The sequence below is a fragment of the Haliotis rubra genome, unplaced genomic scaffold (assembly GCF_003918875.1).
Source record: "Haliotis rubra isolate DU_JTF1 unplaced genomic scaffold, ASM391887v1 Scf294, whole genome shotgun sequence".
Lineage (NCBI taxonomy): Eukaryota > Metazoa > Mollusca > Gastropoda > Lepetellida > Haliotidae > Haliotis > Haliotis rubra.
The window spans coordinates 1,083,350-1,102,219 of NW_025766962.1; the positions used below are offsets into that span (position 1 = coordinate 1,083,350).

The following is an 18,870-nucleotide window of genomic DNA, read 5'->3' on the forward strand; positions in this document are numbered from 1 at the left end:
CTTCAGGGTCTGTACGAGAGACTAGATCTATACATTAGGTGTATGAGATCAGAAACAGATTTGGGCAGAAACAGATGACATCGAGATGACATCGAGATGACGTTACTGAATGTAGGTTTCTAGACTGTGAGGTTATATCATCATTCCGAGTAGCTGTAGCCCGTGGCTAGTAAAAATCCAGTCGGGCCAGTAAATCTCCACAGTCACTGGTCCGACTGGCGACTGAATTTTCATGGGGTCATTTTGTAAATATATCACTCTCTCCGACTTGTTAAGTTATAACACTTTTAATCATGCAAGATTATGGCCTGATATTAATGTTCATCATATTAGCAGCTTAACAACGAAACCCGTGTCTACATTCAAATTTCGGACTCGTGAATTATTTTGTGGGCTAGTAAATTTCAGGCAAAGCTAGCCCGACTTACTAACAACTAGTCTCTGAAATGAACATATTTTACAGAAAAAAAGCTCATAGTGAAAAAAATATATAATAAAAAGGAGCCCTGAGACTTTCTTCATTTTCAGAAGCTGAAGGAAATCTAGACCACATTTTCTAGACTTGAGTGGGCTTTCTTGGGTATATTTGCTTCAGGGTCTGTATGACAGACTAGCACACTGGCTGTCGGGTCTATAGTCCACGGCATGGCTATAGCGTGCGTCTACAGATGTGGCTATGGTGTCGGTGAGACACTTGTGGGTGAGACCCATGGATCAACAGATCAACAGACATACTGGTCGGATGGCCCTATAGGTCCTAGGACTATGTTCCTGTGGGTTTGCGTCCGTTAGGCCTGGGACCTTTGGATGTTTGTTCGAATCCAATATTGGTTCCGATTGTTGTTCTACAGACGTATTGAGTGTCCGATTGGATGAGTGAGTATGGTTTTAAACCGATTTTAGTATAGCGGTTACATCAGTCGCTTATCTCACAGGAGGCCCGTGTTCGATTCCCTACATGTATGTAATATTGGAGGACCATATCTACTGTGGAGCCCACCAGGGTAGCAACAAGTAGCTCCCCACAGTATAGCAATGGGGGAATCGAACCCATGATGGAGACGTGACCGCCCCGTTCAGGGTTGATCTGTATTTCATCCATAGTCTACCGTGGGATATAAGTAACGTTTAACAAAACATTAGCAAAGCCTCTGTATGTGGGATTACATAAAACAGAACACTGATTTGAAAGAAATGCCAGTCCGCCTATTTTTAGCAATATTCCAGCAATATCATGACGGGTGACACCAGAAATGGGCTTCACAAATTGTACCCATGTGGAGAATCGAACCCGGGCCTTCGGCGTGACGAGCGAACGCTTTAACCACTAGTCTACCCCACCGCCCCTGATACATAACTACATGTGTTGGGATTCTGGAGGACGATACCTTCTGGGTGACCAATGTTAGAAGATTTACATGTCGCCGCTACAGAAATAACTGCGGTGTAAAATAATATTCGCCCACTCATCGTAAGTACCACTGTTGGAGGGGCGGTGGGGTAGCTTAGTGGTTAAAGCGTTGGCTCGTCACGCCGAAGACCCGGGTTCGAATCCCCACATGGGTACAATGTGTGAAGCCCATTTCAGGTGTCCCCCGCCGTGATGTTGCTGAAATATTGCTAAAAGCGGCGTAAAACTAAACTCAGTCAGTCAGTGAGACCACTGCTGGACCAATACAATAATTCTGTACTACTTTTCTAAGACGTGTCACTATTTACAATTCGAAGTGAAAATACGTCTTTTTTCCAACTAAAATAAAACAAAATGTTTCTTCAGATGTGCGTATTATTTATCTGTACGCAACAACCAATGCAAAAAGGTTCCCACATCTATTGCTACTAAACAGAGCGTGTTTTCTGGAAGGCCTTACAAATAACTTTGTTCGCGCCACCCACGAATGGTCCGTATCATCTTCAACGCTGACATTAGAGGGCCACCCCCAAGACAGTGCTCCCCCTTCCCCACACCCCCATGATTGACAACATGACGGAAGTTGTGAGCGGTGAAACAACATCTTGTTAGTGCGTCGATAAAACACTGTTTCTCTGACGCCAGGTTTTGACATTTTTCTCCCCAAATTTGACAGAGGAGTGTGGAAACATTCAACGCGGGGGAGTCGTGTATTTGCACTTAGCATCTTCCAAACAACGAATCTTTACTCTCTATCCAGGCTGTCGCGAGTGGATTTGAACTGCAATATTTGTGTAATTGATTGTTATGGGGGTCTCTCTTAAACAACATAATCTTGTGAGGGTGACATATTTGTGTTGTTCGGCCTACAACACACTTAGAATGTAAAGACAATTCATTTTCCCCAAATTAAAATCTATACACTCTAAATGTCCCAGATGTGAGAGAAGACTTCAAGTATGGGAGAATTTGTGGAAACTGAGTTTTACCGGTTGCAAGCAGATTGTATAAATTCAGCTCCTAATTCATCAAAATGACTGAGTGATTAATCATTGGTTCACTTCGAGTGCAGATTCGAACTCGGATCTTTATCATATGAAGCGAACGCTTCACCTGCTGTATTGGTTTTCCGCACAGCTTAGCCTTTCAAACTGAATTACATAACAATTTAAAAAAGATGAATTGCATATTTTGTACAATTTGATCAGAGCCTTTTGTCAGCCTTTGCATAGCTGCATTGTGATGATGTTTAAACTGTTGTGCATGTTGCAGCGTTGCCTACTTTATTGTTAAATCTGACGTTCCCATCACGTGTATCTTGGTTTTTGTGTGTTAGTTTTGTTGTTGTTTGTTTGTTTGCTGCTGTTGTTGTTGTTTTTTCCCCATACACCCATCAACGCTTGCTCTCACGGTGAGTGTTGGGGCCAGAACAGCAGCCCTAAGACATTGACCCTCATCGTGGTTCTCGCTTGTACTGTTTTATGTGAACCCGACACCACGTAATACCACCACTGTGTCTGGTGATCAATGGTGTTGGTTCCTTTTGAAACCACTACTACATAATACCATCTCTCGGTGTGGTGCTGGATGGTAGCATATTACCGATGACGTTCTATCCAGGCTTGATACTTTGAGCTAAATAACGGCGGCAGCTGAGGCTGTGAGCGAGTGAGTGAGTGAGTAAGTACTGTGGAAGGATGACCCAATGATGCTACACGAAGATCATCCTCGATAATCTCCAGGGTATACGTTCCGATATGTCTCCACTATTACCCTGGATCCATCTCGATTCGGCTCGATAATTGTATTACTTCCCTTTGCCGACACCAGTAGCCAATCAGATAAGCCGTTACAACCGAGCATTCATACCTACATGTAGTTATTACTTAATCCCTGTTGATGTGTATAAGTCCGTTCTGTGCTACAGTACTTCACTCTTGCTTGACAACGGTATAAGTAATACTGTATCAATACCGAAACGTCGCATCATATATACTAAGGGAGTTGTTATCCATAAAGTATCTTAGATTCATATTTCTCACCAACCTCAAAACTGCCAATCAAACAGATCAGTGTCAACAAAGATGGCGGCGAAGGTTTGCTCGCTGTGCAAATGTTTCAGTGATTTTTCCTGAGGGTCAACTTTTCTATGTTGAAGCAAGAACAGACCCTGTCGAAGTCTACGCCATTGCTGCTTACCGAAGAAACGGAAGTGAGTTATAATAGAAGCTTTGTGATTGGTACTGTCAACTTCCTAGTGTAGACACCTGATTGGATAAAAAGACAGCAAAGGGAGGTAATACAATTATCGGATGCCGTACATGCATCCAGGGTACTAGTGGAGATTTATCGGAACGTATGCCCAGGAGATTATCTAGGATGAACGTAGATGAAACTCGTGTATATCATACTGAATTTCCTAGGCCCACAGTAAAGGCGAATATAGATTTGAATAACGATCAGCAGAGCCTTCTTGGTCATTACGTCTAATGATCTGCAGAGCCTTCTTGGTCATTATGTCTAGCGATCTGCAGAGCCTAAGAATGGCGGTGCTACCTTTTCGCGAAAACTCACGTGGTCACCACATCATCAGTGGTCCATTCACCTACTTTTCATTTCAACCAGATGGAATATTGTTTGAGGATAGCTTTGTTTTCTCTTACACTGATGTTCCATATACACCAGGCCTGCGTGTACTGCCACAACCACTATCACAATGCATTTCATCATAAAACAACACGTGAAAATCCGTGTTAGAATTGATCTTCAGTAACTCATGCTTGTCGTAAGAAGCGACTAACGGGATCGGATTGGTAGTGATCACTGGATTGTCTAATCTATACTCGATCATTTACAGACCACCGCCATATAGCTGGATGTTTGCTGAGTGCGCCATAAAACACCATGAAACATTATGTAACGCCATGAAAGTCTGCGAAACAGCATGAAACGTCATGGAAGACATTGAAGCCGGATGAAACGGGTCTACCTCAAATAACACGATACTACATAATGCATATTCTGTCAGACCATAAACACACTGTACGACCTTGACACATGATGGACCAGTCTGAAGTCCTTGGATTAGAATCGTCGGACCTGGGACAGAACACCAAGAGCATGCAATGTCAGCACGTACCCAAAACATACCTGTGTTTTTTAACACCACAGCTAATGTTAGTTTTGTGCACGTGTCTATTTACTACTACAAAATAATCACCAGGACAAATCTCCCGATAGAGCGGCGATTGTACGTGCGTTAGTCCACGCTCCTGTCCGACGCCCCTGCATTACACTGGGAGTGGCAGGTCCCGCCGCGATAACGACACCTATTTGTTATTTTTTCTTTATTGAAATTTAAAATATTTACTGTTGTCTGTCTCGCCATATGATGCATTGCACACCACCGGGAAGATAGGCTATAGGGATTATGTGTCGTCCTTCCGCCCGCTTATCATATCTGACGGCTCGTTCAACATTACAAGGCTGAGATGTCATGTCTTTCAAGCAGATGTATGATGATTATGGGCCATTCTAATTCTCAATCATATTGTATGGAAGAACGCCGATATATGTGGGTTCGAACCCAGATCCTCACAGATTACGTTTCTAGTTATGTCAGCACAGTACCCATTCTCTAGTGTTTCACTAAAGTGGCAAACATCTGAACATTCACTGGCCCTCCTCCCATTTCAAGCTGACAGGCTGTTACAGTACAACAGTGTCTCAAGAGCAGCTCAGCCAAACTCACTGATGTCGCCAGTCTCTCTCACAGTCCCTGAACCATATTACTTTCCCTTGTGCTACCTCTCTCTGCAGTGCTAAAGCCCTAAATGAAGCAAGTCTAGATTTCATCAGGTTCTAAATCTGTGGTCTCCCTGGCTCCTTTTCAATTTAACATATATTCAGAGACCAAGCGCCTATCGCCTACATTGAGCACGGTGGTATTACACGGACTGTTTGAGTCCGTAGTGAGTTAATATCCGGACCGGCATATATTTTTTAATTTACATGTCGAAATGACATTTTAGATTACTAATTGAACGCCTTATAAATAAGGCGAAAACGTTCCCTAACGCGGGACGTCGACAGAGGTTGAAACGCTTCGTAAGGGAACAAAATCTACGAGTGTGTCAGGATCAGGGCCCTGTTCCTCAAAGCGATCGTAGCGCTACGACAGTCGTAAGTCTATGTTAAAGTATGGGAGTTACGATCACCTTAGCGCTACGACAGTCGTAAGTCAATGTTAAAGTATGGGAGTTACGATCACCTTAGCGCTACAACAGTCGTAATGACATTGTTTATACAATACAATACAATTTGTACAATACCAGTACAGATTTGTACTTTTGTACAGTGGCACTCACGGAAACTGTTTCGTCTGTAGGTCTGTGGAATTAAGGTGTCCATTTGCAGAATTCACGCGACACACGTGTCCTTCGAAGCCGAACAATGACCCACTTTTAATCCAGGAAATTGATTCAGATATTATAGCTTGGTTGCTAATGTGAATAAATGTACCGAGTCTAGAATGGAATCCCTATCTCCAGGGAATATATAAATAACACATGTTCTTTTCTATAATGTTCTTAGAGTATCAGATGCATCAAGATATTTTCTTTGTTTAGCAAATCTGCCCTCCACAGTTACGCATTAATCTGAGCACGGTTTCGAGTATGTATTGACAAGTTATCTGTCAGCTGGGATAATCAAATATCTGTTTCATACAGATAAAAGATAAAAAGAAATACTCAACTTAATCCCCTCTTCTCAGAGAGAATAATGTCCACCCGTAAATACCTTTGTCGATAAAGACACCCGCGACAAAAGGTGATCTTCACTCTATCGCGAGACCTTGTGAATTCTCGCGTGATTTGAAAGTTAATCCTCTTACTGATCCTCAAAGTAGTGTGGCCATTTGAACATGTTTTTGAAAGGAAGCGCAGCTTTACGTGTTTAAAACAAGTGGTTTAACGTCATGGCGTGTGAATGATTCGATAAGAGGTGCAGATTTAGCGGCTTCAATTAGAAAAGCGAATTAGGTCGCTGGCAATCGTTGCTGAACTCTGTGAAAATGGTGAAAATATGGTATTCATGCATCGTTCACGGCTAAGGACAAAACATAATCTTATAATAAAAAAGATTGATTAAAATTTTGCTAATGAAATGGCTAACTAAATGTTCTTTTTATCGTTTAGGCTAAACAGAACATAATGGAAAATGCAGCTTGCTAAAATTTAACGAGGAAACAAGCAAGTCAGATTATGACATGGAAAACTGAATGTGCAAGTGTGATGTATATGTAATGTGTAAGTGTGAAGTATATGTAATGTGTAAGTGTGATGTATATGTAATATGTAAGTGTGATGTATATGTAATATGTAAGTGTGATGTATATGTAATGTGTAAGTGTGATGTATATGTAATGTGTATGTAAAAGTGTGATGTATATGTAATGTGTAAGTGTGATGTATATGTAATGTGTAAGTGTGATGTGATGTATGTAAGTGTGATGTATATGTAATATGTGATGTGATGTATATGTAATGTGTATATGTAATATGTAAGTGTGATGTGTATGTATGTGTGATGTATATGTAATGTGTAAGTGTGAAGTACATGTAATATGTAAGTGTGATGTATATGTAATGTGTAAGTGTGATGTATATGTAATGTGTAAGTGTGAGTACATGTAATGTGTAAGTGTGAAGTATATGTAATGTGTAAGTGTGATGTACATGTAATGTGTAAGTGTGAAGTATATGTAATGTGTAAGTGTGAGTATATGTAATGTGAAGTATATGTAAGTGTGAAGTATATGTAATGTGTATATGTAATGTGTAAGTGTGTGTAATGTATATGTAATGTGTAAGTGTGAAGTATGTAATGTGTGTAAGTGTGAAGTATATGTAATGTGTAAGTGTGAAGTATATGTAATGTGTAAGTGTGTGTAATGTGTAAGTGTGATGTATGTATGTGTAAGTGTGAAGTAATGTAATGTGTAAGTGTGAAGTGTATGTAATGTGTAGTAAGTGTGAATGTATGTAATGTAATGTGTAAGTGTGTGTATATGTAATGTGTAAGTGTGTGATGTGTGTGTAATGTGTATGTGTGTAAGTGTGATGTGTAATGTGTAATGTATATGTGTGAAGTGTATGTAAATGTGTAAGTGTGTATATGTAATGTGTAAGTGTGAAGTATATGTAATGTGTAAGTGTGATGTATATGTAATGTGTAAGTATAATGTAATGTTATGTGTAAGTGTGATGTGTATGTAATGTGTAAGTAATGATAGTAACTACTCATACACTCACAGACACTGACTCAGTGAAACCGTTTCTTTCCGAAAACAAATCGCATTAACTCGATATCCAATATCTCGATGTTTTCGTTTAGGATGATGCTACCATACATGTTCATTATCGGCCTTGTAGAGGTCCGACTAACAAAATGAGTTGCCATGAATAATCAATGAGTCTGGAAGGAGTTTGATTCTGGGAATCCTCTGCTGCATGTTGTGCTGATTCCTGTGTTTGGTCCAACTGAATGGCACCTGGTTGACAGGTGCAGGTGGGTGTGGACCGGTCAGTAGAGGCTGGTGATGGTTCAGTTTGTTTGTTGATCATGCCGCACATATTGTATGTTATGGACAATGGAGTCCAGTAAACCATCGAGTCTGGACAGGCAAACCAATGATTGATATTATGAGGAACTTTCGACACCGCCAGGGCACGATGGCCATCTTCGGCCATGTCATCGATTATGGCTAAGTGATCAAAGTAAATCTTATGGACAGGGGTTGTGAGGTTCCTGTCTTATTCCCATAGTGCCCCGACAGGTTGCCGTAACGTGCAGCTGTCCAGAGAGATATCTATTACTGATGGTGCTCACGTTATTGACCACAGGTTAACTACACTCAAGGTGAGTGAGTGTGAGTGAGTGAGTGTTTGAGTGAGTGAGTGTTTGAGTGAGTGTGAGTGAGTGAGTGAGTGTTCGAGTGAGTGAGTGAGTGTGAGTGAATGTGAGTGTGAGTTTGAGTGAGTGAGTGAGTGTTTGAGTGAGTGAGTGTGAGAGTGTTTGAGTGAGTGTTTGAGTGAGTGAGTGTTTGAGTGAGTGTGAGTGAGTGAGTGAGTGTTTGAGTGAGTGAGTGTGTGAGTGAATGTGAGTGAGTGAGTGTGAGTGTGAGTGAGTGTTTGAGTGAGTGAGAGTGAGTGAGTGAGTGAGTGTTTGAGTGAGTGTGAGTGTGAGTGAGTGAGTGTTTGAGTGAGTGAGTGTGAGTGAGTGAATGTTTGAGTGAGTGAGTGTTTGAGTGAGTGTGAGTGAGTGAGTGTTTGAGTGAGTGAGTGAGTGTGAGTGAATGTTAGTTTGAGTGAGTGTGAGTGAGTGTTTGAGTGAGTGAGTGTGAGTGAGTGAGTGTTTGAGTGAGTGAGTGTGAGTGAGTATGAGAGTGAGTGTGAGAGTGAGAGTGAGTGTTTGAGTGAGTGAGTGTGAGTGTTTGAGTGAGTGAGTGTGAGTGTGAGTGACTATGAGAGTGAGTGTGAGAGTGAGTGAGTAAGTGATTGAATGAGTGACATGTTGGTTCTATCACAACGTGTCATTTCAGTGTGGGAGGAAACAGGCGTTAGGTAGGTTGCAGATATTTACAGGTTTGGTGAAATGTTGAACGCTCACAGGCCAAGGATGCTAATCAGGGCATGTTCAGCTACTGGCGCGACCACTGCACGCAACACGGCACATCGAATTGATGCCCTTTAAATAACCCCAAGCATTTTATACTGCATAATTAGTTAAAAACAACAAAGAGAAATAGTATATGATTACAGCAACATACATATGGAAAAAGAAACGTTATCTAACTTTATATAACTTATGTAACCAAATCAGAGAGAGTTCAACCACAACTCGTCCTGACGGGAGGACACAAAGCGTTTATAGTGAGCTTCCCGCACCGAAGGCAGCGACAGCCTACCTATGACTTATCGTGCTATGAACTCAGAAACTGTACTGGGATAAACACACTGAGTCGTGGCTGGGTCATAACACAACCAACATCAAAGGCCGCCTCTTCCCAGGTGTTCCCAGGTGTGAGGAAGGTTGATTGTAATCAGCACTGGTCTGTGAGTACCCCTGGCCTGGTCGTGTCTCAGCCGATGTAGCGTACAGATCAAAGCGGAAATTGACGTGTTATAGGTATACTTGTATTTGATGGACAGTCAGTGACAAGAAATATGCGACCTCTGTTTTAGTACTGTTTTGAAGTTTGGCACACTTGTGTGGGTTCTTGTGAAATATTCTGGTGGAGTGGTTTGCAAACACTTGAACGCGTTGGTTATGGTTGCCGGATTATGTGTTTTTTTGCAGACACAACGGGAAGGGACCCCCCGTTTCATCAAGGGGGTCTTATTAGTTTTAGACATACAAGGGTCTGTGACGTCAGCAAGATGATGAGGTGTTCTTGTTCACAGAATGCTGAACAAGCGAAATCTTGAGTCTGTCCTCTTAGTTCCGCTGATTACAACCTTGATGGGTGAAACCACTTGGGTAAACTTGCGTTATATGAGCGATCCAAGTTTCAAAACTGTTTGTTTAAAACTGTATTTTCTCGCTTCCATTTCCCTACAACCAGCAATGTTTTTTCGTCCACATAACGTTAACATGGCCGTATTTCTACAGGTAACTGTCACGTACCTGTCGAGGAAACAATGCTGATTAAATAAAACATTCAGCAGCATAAAATTATCCCAGCTTCAGTTTGATGCTCTAACATGTTCAATGCTTCTCACATCGGGCGTAGCCTGACGGGAAGCGAAGAATCATACCAGTTCCCGGAGTGAGCGAATATTGCTTTGCCTAATATTTGCGCCAGAACATTTCCATCTATTCACGTTGCTGAACACAATGGCTTCAATTGTTCAATATGCTTCAATGACACAGTGACACCTATGTAGGGCTGGGACGGGTACGAAAAAATGGAATCGAGTACCCGCATGTACTTACCCGAATCGGAATCGAGTACCCGGAAATGTAAGGAATACAGCGCTTCTGTCAACTTTCTGAATATTCAATCACGAGTTGACAGAGATTATTATTGAAACCTTAAAAGGATGGCAATAAGACACTGAAACTGAACTTAGGCTATTTAATTTACGTCTATTTAACAAATATAGAGAGTAACACCATTACATGCATTCCTCGTTAAAACACAGGACTTTTCGTTACCTCTGTTACTGTAACTTGACTCCTCACTGCTCATGCTCAGATATAAACAGTCGTTAATAATGACCTCCATTAATCGGACAATACCAAGGATGCAAATGTGTGTTACATCAATAATGAAAAAGACAAGTTATTGTCTGCCCTTGCCATTACAGAGTTCTCTCCTTTTCCGGGTACTCGATTCCTAGAAATAGTACTCGATTCCAGTTGTACCCGACCCGGATTCGAGTACCCGAGTACCCGTCCCAGCCCTACACCAATGTCCAGATGATCTCTCGATAAGTCCATGTTCTACATTGTATATCATCTAGTAAAGGTAGAAGCACACCCTGAGGCAGTTGACCCTCAAACTACTCCTCTATCTCGATCTCTCATCTATCTCGAATTAGTATCTGGTCTTAACAGCACTTGGTTAATGTTTTTATTACTATTCCCAGTTATTGATACCAGCAAATGTGGATTAATTCTGAGGTGTTAACATGACTCCCTCTGTCATGAGTTAACATAACGTTCTGAAGTGGTTAATCAGCAGGAAAGCGGAAGGTAACAGAAAGTGTTTAAATAACTCTGATGTGTTAATCAGAATGCCTCTGTCAGAGTCAACAGGAAGTAGTCAGTTGGTTGCCCAGGAGATAACGGAAGGTAACAGAAAGTGTTAAAATAAATACTGAGGTGTTAATCAGAACTCAGATAAAATATATCACACACAGCTAAATAACAGGATATCGATTCGAAAGTTAGGAATCTTATCAGGTTTAAAGTGAAATATTCCTATCTTGAACTTGAACAAATCAAATACACACCAACACTCCAGATCGTTCATTTCATACCCCGACTTCTTATCTTTTCAGCAAAGGCATCATATCATTCTAAAGGAAACACTCACTTAAATATTTTCCCAGTTGGGATAAAAACATATATAATCATAAATATCTCACCGCCTCGTGGCTCCATCCCTCTTCAAAACTGAACCAAATACACTCAGACATATTAATTCCAGTTTAGCATATCTTTACCAAAAAATAAACTCACGTTTAAAAATTATTTAATCTAAGCCTAATCAGTTTTAACATTATTCTATGATATAAAAATCAGTCTCATGGCAAGTACAATGTTAAGACCGATGTCCTGCCCGCACTACACCTTTGATCAACGATCAAGATGAGGTTTTTTATCTTTCTCCGTACTATCTCCCTGACAGTATATCTACACTAATAGATTGTCTCTTCCGGTCGTTGCCAAATTGATAGACATTTTGTAGGGACTACACCCATGGTGGGTCTCGGTGCACTGGAAACCACGATGTGGATTATTTCTTTTTCGCGTCCAGACACTAACCCATGAAGAGGGAGGCTCTTAAAAGGTATCGTTTGCCTGAAAGTCTTTTTCATGTTTTGTAAAGCCCACATAAAGTGGGAATCGGGTTGTGGTGTGTGTGAATGTGTGCGTGTGCGTGTGTGTGTGTGTGCGCGTGCGTGCGTGCGTGTGTGTGCCTGTCTCTCTCTGTGTGCGTGCGTGTGAGTTCTTGTACCAGTCTGGGCGATTGCCGATGTGATAGTGGTAACCAAATCAGATACTATGCAGCAGTCTTAACAGAGATAGCCCAGTCAGCGGACTTAAAGCCAGCCTTGTTTGATCCCCTTCATGCTGAGCGCCAGGCACGGCAACAACAACTACCATTCTACCGTGAATCGAGACACCGACAGTCTCCTCTCCGGGTACAATGAAGTGAGATGTAGCTATGTCACACTTAAAGCAAACCACTTGTATTCAGTCGTGAAGGCTATGGTACCCGAGCTGCGTATGAACTGATAGTGAGACAGTGGGTGAATAATGTTTTACGCCGCATTCAGGAATGTGTCATCAAAATCACTGTGGTGGACACACGAAATGGTCATGCATCACATCCATGTAGAGAGTAGAACCCGATGTGACAAGCGAACGCATTAACCACTAGGCCAGCACATCGCCAGCATGGATACAACGCGTTTGGGTGGCCTCATGGCGAGTGTCGCGATACAGAGTGCACAAGTTCAAATCCTCATGTGTCGCAATAATGTTATAGAGATCCCAAGCTGCTGAATAGCCACAGTGCACATTCGAATAGCGAAACTGGCGATTCTCATGCACGATCTGTCGATTATGAGTTTGCAGAATGGGTTTTAACCTCACTTTGAATATGATGGCCGTCTTAAGACAGATAGCGGAAGAATGCCCCAAAATAACGCTAGTCGCAGACTCGTTCGTAAAGCACAAGAGCACAGGTATGGTGCTCATATTCACATAGCCAGAATCCTGAGAATCGAACCCATCTCACATCAGCGGATCCCGCTGCAGACCAAGATAAGTTGCGTTTTTACGTTAAACACGCAAAATATATTACCATTACCCAATTTGTGAGCTTCATACCATGCTTTCATATTATTATGCATGGCAAAATTGAAAACTAGATGATTACATCAACAATCTGTGTATTTTACTAATGCATCCTTTTCAAGAATATCTCGTTACAGATCTTCAGTGACAGGAATCTTACATCTCAACACACGACCGATGGATCCCGTTTCGACGAAAAGGGACAACAGTCCGGCAGCTCAGACCACTGGACCATCTGTGCACCACCCATGGTAATGCCGGATTTATTCAATTTATCATCCGGAAATGATGAACTCTCCTGCTTCTGACGTCAATTGCAACTTCCAATGAAATATATAATGCTCAATGTCATGCCAGCCTCTGTACCACGTGTAGTATCTGAAAGTCTGCGTGTAATGTCTATGCAATACAACCACCACTATATTTCATCCTCAATCACATACATGTTTCGGTACTCTTTATAAAAAAATACACTTCATAATAATTTTTACCAACAGTATTTAGACAAAATTTCAAAATATTATTTTATAAAGTTCCCGTAACACTTTACGACATTGCTCAGTTGTCCTATTGTTTCCGTTTCATCATACAACATTTGGACTAAAACAACTTTGTGAGAACATACCTTCTTTGCGTCTGTGATAAATCTGTGGGTCTTTACTGTACATACATGTTGTAGTTTGTAGAATATGGTCGCCATACGCCACTACGCATTAAGTATCTGATCTTAAGGCTTATATTACCTTAATGCTTTGCTATTTACAATACACTTATTGACAATTACGAATACTGACAGAGTAATGTGTCCTGGGACTCAACTGTCGATTGACAATCAAAGGGAGGTAACTCTACTTTAGAAAGGCGTTACATGCTGCATGAGTTACCTTTCTTTGTATGCAATACTCCTTATTTAATTCATTTTCCTCTCAAACTGGTTACTTTCATGCACTTAATGCACACAACATTAAACATCGAAATTTGGAAACAAACAGAACATTTACCGGTAAGAAACACCTGGACAATCAAGGGCAGATAACTCCGTTTTGGGAAACCAAGGGCCAAACGAGTTATCTCTCTAATCATTTCTCGAATATTCCTTTGAGAAAATATCCATGTTCGTGCCTATCATCTAAGAGATTCAGTTGCAGAGATATTTTGTTTCTAAAACCAAAAGGTTGTATGTTAAAATGACATAATAGCACACAAAAACGAACAAACACCCCTTCCCCTAAACCGAAAGAAACCAAACAACAAAACCAAACAAAACCATAGAAACAACTAAAGAGCAACTATATATGGTCATTGACACGACTGATAGCACTATGGGCATTCAAGCAAATATCTAACACTTCTCAAATAAACATCACTGAATGTATGCAAGAGCCACATTAGCACATTTCATGAACATACTGAACCAATAGAAGTATTGGATGCCATTACCATTCATGACATACCATTACCATTCATGACATACCATTACTATTCATGACATACCATTACCATTCATGACATTTCTGCTAAGGTCAAACTAATATTTGGAATATTATTACTGTCCAGCAATGAACTCTGAACATAGAACAATATGTTTCCGGTCTAATGTACCAAAACAAAAACAATTTGAGTTAATAAAATAATTTTCGATAACGTGCATTCATTATGTTATCTGAATGTGTAAATGGTCGATTCCAGCGAAAAGTGTACACAGCATGTTTGGGCCTATAACATTTTAGCATTACTACCTTCATTTATTTCAGGGTGCCCATCACATCGGCACAAGTGAGACGATTCGGGCCATATATAACATGACTATTTTTAATTACGAATTAGGCTTATGGGAGACAAAAACAGGACATTTTTATTCATTTTGACTTTTATTTTTTTTACAAATGTTTTGTTGAAAACATGTTGTGTGTTAAATACTTGTCAAACTGGATGAACAGAAGTTTATTAATCTGATTGCCAAATATGAATAAATCCCCTGAAATGATTTTGTCTAGGGCTTAATTCGTAATTTTATGTAATTTGTATTCAAGTGGTATTTTTTAGCGTTACCTACAAATACAGTTTTCAATGACACTGCCAATTTATGTAAATGCAACACAAGGTTATGTTTTGTATTACTTTTTACAGCATTAATATGTAAAGTACTCAAATGCAATGGCGTTACATAATATTTCTTACAGGTGAACACATTAGTGAATGATATCCTAAGGTCAAGTGCGAAGGGCCACAATATATACATGTGCTACATCTGAACACTTTCTGTGCTGTTTTTATGAAGATATCACACAAAATAACCTGTATTCGTAAGTAAATTTTAACTCCTAAATGTTACCTACAAGTACCAACAACTGATCACATTCAAATAGATTGGTGGAATGACAACACGTGACATGTGTTCCATTTGGAAGTCATCATAGATGAGACCAGACAACATATTGGTGATTAGTAAGTGTATTTTACATTTTCTGCAAGAATGTTATATAAATAAACCCATGTCACAATAACATAGGATGCATATGACACCTGTTACAGCTAACCAACTTTAATTTTAGTGAGGTTTTAAGTCTTATTATTGTAAAAAAAGACCTGAGACTCAAGTGGAATTGACATGAGGGCTTAGACTAACAACTAGTCTCTGAAATGAACATATTTTACTGAAAAAAGTTCATAGTAAAGAAAAAAAATATAATGAAAAGGAGCCCTGAGACTTTCTTCATTTCCTGAGGCTGAGGAAATCTAGACTTGCCACATTTTCTAGACTTGCGTGGGCTTTCTTGGATATATTTGCTTCAGGGTCTGTACGACAGACTAATGGGGGCTCAAATTGGTAAGACATGGTGTCCCGCTGGGATTTCCCGGTTGTGGCTCACGGCATTTGTAGACAACATGTATTCGTTTTTAACAAAATGAAATAGAGAACACAATACGCTACTATAACATAATTCATACTGAGGACAATTATTGCAGATCATAAAACTGATTAGGTACGCAGTATTGCATATTAATAGATTGAAATGATTCCTTGGAATTCCAAATGGCTACATAACTGAGCGTTCAATAAAATGTTCTATTCAGGGATGCAATGCAGTTCGTGGTATTGACTTTATTATAGTGATATATATAATGAATTCTTTTTGATTGAAATGTCAGAAAACAAGTTGATCTTGGTGATAAAAGTAAAAGTTTGCATGATATCACGGGGTAAACGGTAGATTCGTAGGTAACGTGTGTATTCGTTGGTAACATTCCGAATTTGTAGGTAACACCAGTCAATGTGTTTGAAGTTGAGGACTGTCACCGATGCACTTGCAAACATAGGAGAATTGAGACTATAGTAGAAGTAAGTTGCATGGGTTTAGTAATTAGATTTGTCAAAGGTATGTCCTATTCGTAGGTAGCTCGTTTTTGTAGTTAAAACTTTCTGTAAATGTCTATCTAATAGCAATTGTCATTGCAAAATATGGGTATTTAAAGCAGAGTTATAGTTCAGTAAGACGTATAAGGTATTGATTGTTTTAGTGACATGTTTATCTGTACATAATTGTATGTGGTATATGGTAATAGTTCAAGCGTTTTGAACATTTGAGATGTGCTTTCCTTGAATACAAATGTCAGTTGAAACATTTGGTAAATAAAATTTCAGATGCAATGATTTTAGTTCAATTTCTATACTTCTCATGAACAGTTTAGACTCACTAGTGTAAATATAGCCACTTACTTCAGCGGACTGTTTTGAACTAAATTTTGCGAAATATTGCATACTGTTTGAAGTACTGTTTACACATGAACTGATGTATTGTAAAACAAAATCGCAACGTTGAAAAGATTATTGTCATGAGTTCAATAAATGATAAAAATCAGTGAAAACGGGCGAATTCTGAACAAAACTTTACACCAAAACGAAGCTGTTCACATGTACGATATTTGCACATGCTTTTCAGCAATTTGATGCATGTTACTCGTGCAATTCATCTGCATAAGGTTTGCAGTTGGTTCCCCCAAGTTAGTGGAGAAATCAGTTTTCGATATATATATACACACACACACACACATAACATATAGTGAGTGTTTCTAGTGAGTCTAAAGCTTTGATGAGAAGTATATTTCCATCAGTTAAAATGACATTGCTACTTTCCGACATACACTGACACTGGTTGTAAACAATCTTCATTCACATGTCCTATGCATTTAGAAAATAATTTCCAAACTGTTCGATGTTTTAATAAACCAGCTACGATTTAGTTTGACACATATAAACATTTATGAAACACAAGGGATTACGTGATATTTGTTACCTACAAGTATATTCTTTTCTTTCAACAAAAATTTACTTATAGATGCATTATCAAATTTGTTGTACTTACCGAAAGTTCCACCCGTTGTCTCTCAGATCAATAAGAAAGATATGTAATAATGATTTGTTTGTGAAAAGAACATTAAGTGGTGCTATCTCACTTACATCAAACAAAGGTACCAAAATGGTTCTATTTTCGTAAAGCTTGAGGTTATAAAACATGAAAGAAACCATGATATGGCTTCAGAGTTTCTATAGTCATTAACATATTGTGCATGCAGAACAACAGTGAATTGGATGTTAGGCAACATATAACCCATATAATCACAGGATATACAACGTATGATGTTGATATTTGTAGGTAATTTAGAAAATGAGCCTTTAACTTCACTGATCCACCAACTTGTCACTTTTAGAGATTAGTCATGGCAACTGATTTTCATAAGAGGCAAATATGTTGACTTTACATTGGTAAAAAGAATTACAAGGTGCAAGCAATTCTATTTTGGACACCTTGTACCCAGCTGTGTACACTTTTCGTTGGAATCGACCAATTATGTTTTGTTTTTCAAAGTGATTCAGTTAAACTAGTTATTGTGTATCAGTGAGAGTCGTACAGTTCCTGAAACTGTGTAAATGGTCAGTAGCCCATACAAGTCAGTGATACTCCGTCGGGACACAGATCCAGAATCATTCGGATCATGTTGAAACCCCACAGGTTTTGTGGACGTTTGGTAGTTGTACTGTGGCCGTACATTGTCACGGACTCCCTACAGCGCCTACATCACGGTATGAAGGTAGACCACATTGTTGTAGTATATGGCGATGTCTGTTCGAGGTATTCATGTCTGTCGCTAAGAGGCAACTGATGTTGGTGTTTTACAAGTTTATTATGAAACATCTGCAAGAAAAAACCGCAGAGTTGTGGGTTGTATTTTACACTGTTAGGAATATTGTTTTAGTAACATCATAACAATGTGAGAGGAAAACACATTTGTAAACTCGGATACTGTGCTAACAAAGCAAGATCATGACGTAAAGTAGTAAAGTAGGATTCGAACCCAATATACACGGATCCTGAACAAAGGGACATAACTCTGAAAACGTATTTAAGCAATGGATCACCATTGGTCCAAGCAGGTAGATATTGATGTACGTAAGGAAAATGTAATACTTATGTACACTCAGTACTTAGCATATTTTAAACTACTTACTTGTGTGTAAAATGATAAGAATATTGGGGGCGGTACTATTGATCCAGCTCATAATTTGTTTTCTTATTGGGATATGGACCATTTGCCTCCTAACCCTTTAATATTTTCGAAAAAGCATACACGAGTTACTCCCCTTGCTTCCTGCGGTACAGTTTGCTACTCATATAAGCGTGGACACATAGTATACCATTTCAAACTTTTATCGTCGTTGATAGCCTGTTGTGTTTAGAGCTTTGGAAGATCTAATGTGTACAAAATGTTCGGCGTATACGTAATTTCTGGTACATTTTTGCCTGTACCGTTGCTTCTTGCGGTAAGGTCTTATACACAGAGGAAATGATGATGACATAAAATCC

The 18,870-nt window shown here is 39.6% G+C and overlaps 1 long non-coding RNA gene across 1 annotated transcript; it reads right to left on the reverse strand.

The window, feature by feature from the left end:
- Positions 1-323: 323 nt before the first annotated feature.
- Positions 324-18,303, reverse strand: LOC124282187. Its single transcript, XR_006900085.1, has 3 exons — positions 18,293-18,303; positions 6,681-6,688; positions 324-427 (listed from the first exon to the last, which is right to left on the reverse strand). It is a non-coding gene; the product is annotated as an uncharacterized LOC124282187 (long non-coding RNA).
- Between the last annotated feature and the right edge of the window lie 567 nt (positions 18,304-18,870).